The sequence below is a fragment of the Fistularia commersonii genome, unplaced genomic scaffold, assembly GCF_037954325.1.
Source record: "Fistularia commersonii isolate RoL2024-O1a breed Wild unplaced genomic scaffold, RoL_Fcom_v1.0 HiC_scaffold_42, whole genome shotgun sequence".
Taxonomy (NCBI): domain Eukaryota; kingdom Metazoa; phylum Chordata; class Actinopteri; order Syngnathiformes; family Fistulariidae; genus Fistularia; species Fistularia commersonii.
The window spans coordinates 225,001-234,549 of record NW_028234000.1 but is presented as its reverse complement, the minus strand read 5'-3'; positions in this window follow the sequence as shown (position 1 = coordinate 234,549).

The following is a 9,549-nucleotide window of genomic DNA, read 5'->3' as shown; positions in this document are numbered from 1 at the left end:
CATAAGTCCGGGTGATCTATGTCCGGAGAAGGCTCACATTAGCCGCTCTAAGGGGTCCTGCTGCCCCCCAGCTTCCCGGCCTTTGAGAAGAGACACATAACTCCGCTCTTCCGCTTCTCCGCTATGGGCCCTGGTACTCCCGATCCTCCGAACTCAGGTGAATTGCGTGACGTGCTTCTGCTCTACTATAAGCCCCTACACACTTCGAACACGGCTGTTATCACCCTGTTACTGCATTTCAATGACACCCATTTGCTTTCGATCTCAGTGTCTGCCACCGTACGGAAAAAGCGGGGGGGTGGGGGGTGGGGGGGCATAAGCGCATTCGTGCTGTAAGTAATCAGAAGTTAATAGTGTTAACGGTTTGCGAGAAATTTTTAATGCTAGACAAAAAAAGAAAATTAAAAGGATATAATTAAATAAATAGATAGAAAAATAAAATTAAAAACGAAAAAAAAAAAATTGTGAGGGGAATATAACATGTAATTAAGTTGGCGGTTCACAGGGAATCTCAGACATCAAACTGTTTTTAATTGAACATAAATAGTACACCCAAATATACAAATGTACAAATAAACATAGCAAGGTAGAACTGAATGTCAATGAAACAACCAGGCATGAGGAAGCAACGGACATGAGGACATTTGTTCTGTATGTAATGAGAAGTTAATAGTGTTACAGGTTTGTGAGAAATTTACAGTGCTAGACAAAAAACGAAATTAAAAGGAAATAATTAGATAAATAGATAGACAAATGAAATTAAAACCAAAAAAAAAAAATGCAAGGGGAATACGACATGTAATTAAGTTGGCGATTCACAAGGAATCTCAGACATCAAACTGTATATTTTTTGTTGTTTATATATAAACATATATAAACAAACATATATTGTTTGTTGTTTATTTTTGGGATATATTGAGGAATATTTAATGGAAAGGAGTCACAATCGCTTTTTGACAATGTCGAAGTGTATAGGTGGCTATAGAATTTAAAGTTTTCATTAGAAATTATAGCCTCATCTGTAATTTCCTTGTTGTTAAGACGGGCTTAGCTTTGCTCCGCTCCTCCTCTCCTCCGCTCCTCCGCTCTTCCGCTCCGGGCCCTGGAACTCCCGATCCGCGGGACTTCGGTGAATTCCGGGCCAGTTTTTTGCTCTTCTGCTCTCCTCCCCTCCTCCGCTTCTTCGCTCCCCCGCTTTGGACCCTGGAACTCTTGAACAGGGCCGGGCTTCTGCCCTCCGCCTCTCCTCTGCTCATCCGCTCCAGGCCCTGGCACTCCCTGTGATCCAGTCATTCGCATGTGCGTGCCCGGAGGTCCGGGAGCTCCACTCAAACGTCCGGGGGGGATAAGGGTAAGGGGTCCTGCCCCCCCCCCCTCGCCGCCTCTGAGAAGAGAAACATCTCCTCCACTCCTCCGCTCATCCGCTGCGGAACCAGGTACTACCGATCCGCCGGACTCAGGCGAATTGCAGAAAGGGGTTTTGCTGTCCTCCGCTCCTCCGCTCCTCCGCTCCTCCGCTCCTCCGCTCCTCCGCTCCTCCGTTTCGGGCCCTGGAACTCCCGAACCGCTGGACACAAGCGAATCACGGTCCGGGCTTCTGCTCTCCTCCGCTCCTCACCTCATCCGCTCCAGGCCCTGGTACTCCGTGTCCGCGGGAACCCCCCCCAACCCACAAAAACAAACTCTCACACACACACAAACACACGCACACACACACACACACACACACACACACACAAACACACAAACACACACAGACACACCTGAACTCATCATCGCTGTGCTGATAGCATTGGCCGAAACGTATCCACAACCAAACCAACATTAGCTCATCCAGTCATTCACATATGTGTGTGCCCAGAGGTCCGGGAGCTCCAGTCATAACTCCGGGTGATCTCTGTCCGGAGTAGGCTCACCTTAGCCGGTCTAAGGGGTCCTGCTGCCCCCCAGCTTCCCCGCCTTTGAGAAGAGACACATAACTCCGCTCTTCCGCTTCTCCGCTATGGGCCCTGGTACTCCCGATCCTCCGAACTCAGGTGAATTGCGTGACGTGCTTCTGCTCTCCTATAAGCCCCTACACACTTCGAACACGGCTGTTATCACCCTGTTACTGCATTTCAATGACACCCATTTGCTTTCGATCTCAGTGTCTGCCTCCGTACGGAAAAAGCGGGATGGGTGGGGGGGCATAAGCGCATTCGTGCTGTAAGTAATCAGAAGTTAATAGTGTTAACGGTTTGCGAGAAATTTTTAATGCTAGACAAAAAAAGAAAATTAGAAGGATATAATTAAATAAATAGATAGAAAAATAAAATTAAAAACGAAAAAAAAAAATTGTGAGGGGAATATAACATGTAATTAAGTTGGCGGTTCACAAGGAATCTCAGACATCAAACTGTTTTTAATTGAACATAAATAGTACACCCAAATATACAAATGTACAAATAAACATAGCAAGGTAGAACTGAATGTCAATGAAACAACCAGGGATGAGGAAGCAACGGACATCAGGACATTTGTTCTGTATGTAATGAGAAGTTAATAGTGTTACAGGTTTGTGAGAAATTTACAGTGCGAGACAAAAAAAGAAATTAAAAGGAAGTAATTAAATCAATAGATAGACAAATAAGAAATTAAAACGAAAAAAAAAAAAAAAAATTGCAAGGGGAATGTAACATGTAATCAAGTTGTTTTTTTTGTTTTTTTTTTTTTTTTTTACCAAAAAAAAAAGGAACCTCGGACATGGGTAACTATATTTTTTTTGTTTTCGGATTTTTCCATAAGTTTTAAGGATTTTTTTTTTTTTTTTTATATTTCAAAATCGTTTATGAAGACATTAAAATTTGGGGAGCATTTTTGCATTCTGTTCTTGTGAATGAAGAACTTGGCCAGGCCTAAAAGAACATTGACACAGAGTTCATCTGTTATGTTGCTTATAAGTAAACAGAATGTTATATCATCTTTTGAGAAGGAAACTGGTGACGATGGAATGAGAAGGAGAAAAAATATATGGTCAGTGGTTTCAATGTTGTCTTCACAAAATGTACAAATATTATCTTCAAAATTAAAGCGTACCCTCGATAATTCCTTAGATGGGTAGATGTCAGTCATAATTTTGAAGTGGGTCTCTTTTGCCTTGGGGGTATGGGTAGAGTCAGATACATAGTTCGCAGCGTGGCAATCGATTCCTCATCAAATTTATTTAAAATATCCTTTTTTTTTTTTTTGACGTCCAGGGAATAAGTTTCCTGTGAAACATTTCCTAATAAAGGAGTTGCCGCGCTTTCTGTCCACAATTGAGATTCCCTGGAGTGATAGTCGGGGTAACTGTGGTTGTACGGTTCGGTGCGTCATTATATTTTTGGTCAGGAATACAAATTGTCGAGGCAGTGCGTTTCGTAACTTTAGCAACTCTAATATGGGAGGCTTGAATCTGTGTGTAGTACAGAACTGCTCATTGTCCAGAGGACTGCCAGTGTCATCCATCAAGTCAATTATCGACCATATACCTTTCTCAAAGCATTCCTTGTAAAACAGAGGTTTGTTGCCATGCAGTACATATCGATTGTTCCAAACTATTATACTGTGTGGTGAGAAATTGTGTACGTATATCATTTTCCAGTATAATAATATTTGTTTATGGAACTCTGAACATTTGACAGGAATCTTGTTGATATCCAAGTCAGAGATAAGCAGAAGACTCAGGCCGCCGACTTTGTTGAATAAGTAGTTTGGAGTACAATACCAGAAAGAACGATGAGGTTTGATCCAGGATTTCAACCAGTTCACCTTCAATGTCCCATTCAAGCAGTCCGACTCTATCACTTTCAGCCCTCCTTCACTTGTTTCTTTCACCATATGTGATTTTTCTTAGATGGTGTGGTCTGTTCCTCCAGATAAAGTTGAAATTGATTTGGTTAACAGATTTTACGAGTTGATTTGGAGCAGCATTGGAATACGCTGGGTATATACATCTGGATAAACACATCCATTTTAGTCAAATATATCCGGCCTAATATTGATAAATCTCTCTGGAGCCATATATTAGAATTAAGCTTTACTTTGATTCAGTTTAGATTCAATGTTCCTGGATTGATTTAACGTTTGGTCCTTGGATAGGAAAATGCTCAAGTATTTTATTTCTGATTTCATAGAAACATCGCTGATTTCCTTTAGTGGCGAGTCATGCAGCGCAAGAAGTTTGCATTTCTTTAAGTTTAATGACAATCCTGAAGCCTTGGAGAATGTTTTGGTTTTTTTCAGCACTTATTGGGACTTGATGTTCATTTTTCAAAACTAAGGTTGTGTCATCTGCCAGCAGGCTAATAACAATTTCTGTCCCCAACATTACTTCTGTCCCACACGTATACACACACACACACACACACACACACACACACACACACACCTTAATTCCACTCTTTTATATACGCATGTCTGGAGTTCCGGGAGCTCGTTCTCAACGTTCTGGGGATAATCATAGCTGTGCTGATAGCATTGGCCGAAACGTATCCACAACCAAACCAACATTAGCTCATCCACTCATTCATATATGTGTGTGCCCAGAGGTCCGGGAGCTCCAGTCATAACTCCGGGTGATATCTGTCCGGAGTAGGCTCACATTAGCCGGTCTAAGGGGTCCTGCTGCCCCCCAGCTTCCCCGCCTTTGAGAAGAGACACATAACTCCGCTCTTCCGCTTCTCCGCTATGGGCCCTGGTACTCCCGATCCTCCGAACTCAGGTGAATTGCGTGACGTGCTTCTGCTCTACTATAAGCCCCTACACACTTCGAACACGGCTGTTATCACCCTGTTACTGCATTTCAATGACACCCATTTGCTTTCGATCTCAGTGTCTGCCTCCGTACGGAAAAAGCGGGATGGGTGGGGGGGCATAAGCGCATTCGTGCTGTAAGTAATCAGAAGTTAATAGTGTTAACGGTTTGCGAGAAATTTTTAATGCTAGACAAAAAAAGAAAATTAAAAGGATATAATTAAATAAATAGATAGAAAAATAAAATTAAAAACGAAAAAAAAAAATTGTGAGGGGAATATAACATGTAATTAAGTTGGCGGTTCACAAGGAATCTCAGACATCAAACTGTTTTTAATTGAACATAAATAGTACACCCAAATATACAAATGTACAAATAAACATAGCAAGGTAGAACTGAATGTCAATGAAACAACCAGGGATGAGGAAGCAACGGACATCAGGACATTTGTTCTGTATGTAATGAGAAGTTAATAGTGTTACAGGTTTGTGAGAAATTTACAGTGCGAGACAAAAAAAGAAATTAAAAGGAAGTAATTAAATCAATAGATAGACAAATAAGAAATTAAAACGAAAAAAAAAAAAAAAAATTGCAAGGGGAATGTAACATGTAATCAAGTTGTTTTTTTTTTTTTGTTTTTTTTTTTTTACCAAAAAAAAAAGGAACCTCGGACATGGGTAACTATATTTTTTAGTTTTTGGATTTTTCCATAAGTTTTAAGGATTTTTTTTTTTTTTTTTTTATATTTCAAAATCGTTTATGAAGACATTAAAATTTGGGGAGCATTTTTGCATTCTGTTCTTGTGAATGAAGAACTTGGCCAGGCCTAAAAGAACATTGACACAGAGTTCATCTGTTATGTTGCTTATAAGTAAACAGAATGTTATATCATCTTTTGAGAAGGAAACTGGTGACGATGGAATGAGAAGGAGAAAAAATATATGGTCAGTGGTTTCAATGTTGTCTTCACAAAATGTACAAATATTATCTTCAAAATTAAAGCGTACCCTCGATAATTCCTTAGATGGGTAGATGTCAGTCATAATTTTGAAGTGGGTCTCTTTTGCCTTGGGGGTATGGGTAGAGTCAGATACATGGTTCGCAGCGTGGCAATCGATTCCTCATCAAATTTATTTAAAATATCCTTTTTTTTTTTTTTGACGTCCAGGGAATAAGTTTCCTGTGAAACATTTCCTAATAAAGGAGTTGCCGCGCTTTCTGTCCACAATTGAGATTCCCTGGAGTGATAGTCGGGGTAACTGTGGTTGTACGGTTCGGTGCGTCATTATATTTTTGGTCAGGAATACAAATTGTCGAGGCAGTGCGTTTCGTAACTTTAGCAACTCTAATATGGGAGGCTTGAATCTGTGTGTAGTACAGAACTGCTCATTGTCCAGAGGACTGCCAGTGTCATCCATCAAGTCAATTATCGACCATATACCTTTCTCAAAGCATTCCTTGTAAAACAGAGGTTTGTTGCCATGCAGTACATATCGATTGTTCCAAACTATTATACTGTGTGGTGAGAAATTGTGTACGTATATCATTTTCCAGTATAATAATATTTGTTTATGGAACTCTGAACATTTGACAGGAATCTTGTTGATATCCAAGTCAGAGATAAGCAGAAGACTCAGGCCGCCGACTTTGTTGAATAAGTAGTTTGGAGTACAATACCAGAAAGAACGATGAGGTTTGATCCAGGATTTCAACCAGTTCACCTTCAATGTCCCATTCAAGCAGTCCGACTCTATCACTTTCAGCCCTCCTTCACTTGTTTCTTTCACCATATGTGATTTTTCTTAGATGGTGTGGTCTGTTCCTCCAGATAAAGTTGAAATTGATTTGGTTAACAGATTTTACGAGTTGATTTGGAGCAGCATTGGAATACGCTGGGTATATACATCTGGATAAACACATCCATTTTAGTCAAATATATCCGGCCTAATATTGATAAATCTCTCTGGAGCCATATATTAGAATTAAGCTTTACTTTGATTCAGTTTAGATTCAATGTTCCTGGATTGATTTAACGTTTGGTCCTTGGATAGGAAAATGCTCAAGTATTTTATTTCTGATTTCATGGAAACATCGCTGATTTCCTTTAGTGGCGAGTCATGCAGCGCAAGAAGTTTGCATTTCTTTAAGTTTAATGACAATCCTGAAGCCTTGGAGAATGTTTTGGTTGTTTTCAGCACTTATTGGGACTTGATGTTCATTTTTCAAAACTAAGGTTGTGTCATCTGCCAGCAGGCTAATAACAATTTCTGTCCCCAACATTACTTCTGTCCCACACGTATACACACACACACACACACACACACACACACACACACACACACACACACACACCTTAATTCCACTCTTTTATATACGCATGTCTGGAGTTCCGGGAGCTCGTTCTCAACGTTCTGGGGATAATCATAGCTGTGCTGATAGCATTGGCCGAAACGTATCCACAACCAAACCAACATTAGCTCATCCACTCATTCACATATGTGTGTGCCCAGAGGTCCGGGAGCTCCAGTCATAAGTCCGGGTGATCTATGTCCGGAGAAGACTCACATTAGCCGGTCTAAGGGGTCCTGCTGCCCCCCAGTTTCCCCGCCTTTGAGAAGAGACACATAACTCCGCTCTTCCGCTTCTCCGCTATGGGCCCTGGTACTCCCGATCCTCCGAACTCAGGTGAATTGCGTGACGTGCTTCTGCTCTCCTATAAGCCCCTACACACTTCGAACACGGCTGTTATCACCCTGTTACTGCATTTCAATGACACCCATTTGCTTTCGATCTCAGTGTCTGCCTCCGTACGGAAAAAGCGGGATGGGTGGGGGGGCATAAGCGCATTCGTGGTGTAAGTAATCAGAAGTTAATAGTGTTAACGGTTTGCGAGAAATTTTTAATGCTAGACAAAAAAAGAAAATTAGAAGGATATAATTAAATAAATAGATAGAAAAATAAAATTAAAAACGAAAAAAAAAAATTGTGAGGGGAATATAACATGTAATTAAGTTGGCGGTTCACAAGGAATCTCAGACATCAAACTGTTTTTAATTGAACATAAATAGTACACCCAAATATACAAATGTACAAATAAACATAGCAAGGTAGAACTGAATGTCAATGAAACAACCAGGGATGAGGAAGCAACGGACATCAGGACATTTGTTCTGTATGTAATGAGAAGTTAATAGTGTTACAGGTTTGTGAGAAATTTACAGTGCGAGACAAAAAAAGAAATTAAAAGGAAGTAATTAAATCAATAGATAGACAAATAAGAAATTAAAACGAAAAAAAAAAAAAAAAATTGCAAGGGGAATGTAACATGTAATCAAGTTGTTTTTTTTTTTTTGTTTTTTTTTTTTTACCAAAAAAAAAAGGAACCTCGGACATGGGTAACTATATTTTTTAGTTTTTGGATTTTTCCATAAGTTTTAAGGATTTTTTTTTTTTTTTTTTTTATATTTCAAAATCGTTTATGAAGACATTAAAATTTGGGGAGCATTTTTGCATTCTGTTCTTGTGAATGAAGAACTTGGCCAGGCCTAAAAGAACATTGACACAGAGTTCATCTGTTATGTTGCTTATAAGTAAACAGAATGTTATATCATCTTTTGAGAAGGAAACTGGTGACGATGGAATGAGAAGGAGAAAAAATATATGGTCAGTGGTTTCAATGTTGTCTTCACAAAATGTACAAATATTATCTTCAAAATTAAAGCGTACCCTCGATAATTCCTTAGATGGGTAGATGTCAGTCATAATTTTGAAGTGGGTCTCTTTTGCCTTGGGGGTATGGGTAGAGTCAGATACATGGTTCGCAGCGTGGCAATCGATTCCTCATCAAATTTATTTAAAATATCCTTTTTTTTTTTTTTGACGTCCAGGGAATAAGTTTCCTGTGAAACATTTCCTAATAAAGGAGTTGCCGCGCTTTCTGTCCACAATTGAGATTCCCTGGAGTGATAGTCGGGGTAACTGTGGTTGTACGGTTCGGTGCGTCATTATATTTTTGGTCAGGAATACAAATTGTCGAGGCAGTGCGTTTCGTAACTTTAGCAACTCTAATATGGGAGGCTTGAATCTGTGTGTAGTACAGAACTGCTCATTGTCCAGAGGACTGCCAGTGTCATCCATCAAGTCAATTATCGACCATATACCTTTCTCAAAGCATTCCTTGTAAAACAGAGGTTTGTTGCCATGCAGTACATATCGATTGTTCCAAACTATTATACTGTGTGGTGAGAAATTGTGTACGTATATCATTTTCCAGTATAATAATATTTGTTTATGGAACTCTGAACATTTGACAGGAATCTTGTTGATATCCAAGTCAGAGATAAGCAGAAGACTCAGGCCGCCGACTTTGTTGAATAAGTAGTTTGGAGTACAATACCAGAAAGAACGATGAGGTTTGATCCAGGATTTCAACCAGTTCACCTTCAATGTCCCATTCAAGCAGTCCGACTCTATCACTTTCAGCCCTCCTTCACTTGTTTCTTTCACCATATGTGATTTTTCTTAGATGGTGTGGTCTGTTCCTCCAGATAAAGTTGAAATTGATTTGGTTAACAGATTTTACGAGTTGATTTGGAGCAGCATTGGAATACGCTGGGTATATACATCTGGATAAACACATCCATTTTAGTCAAATATATCCGGCCTAATATTGATAAATCTCTCTGGAGCCATATATTAGAATTAAGCTTTACTTTGATTCAGTTTAGATTCAATGTTCCTGGATTGATTTAACGTTTGGTCCTTGGATAGGAAAA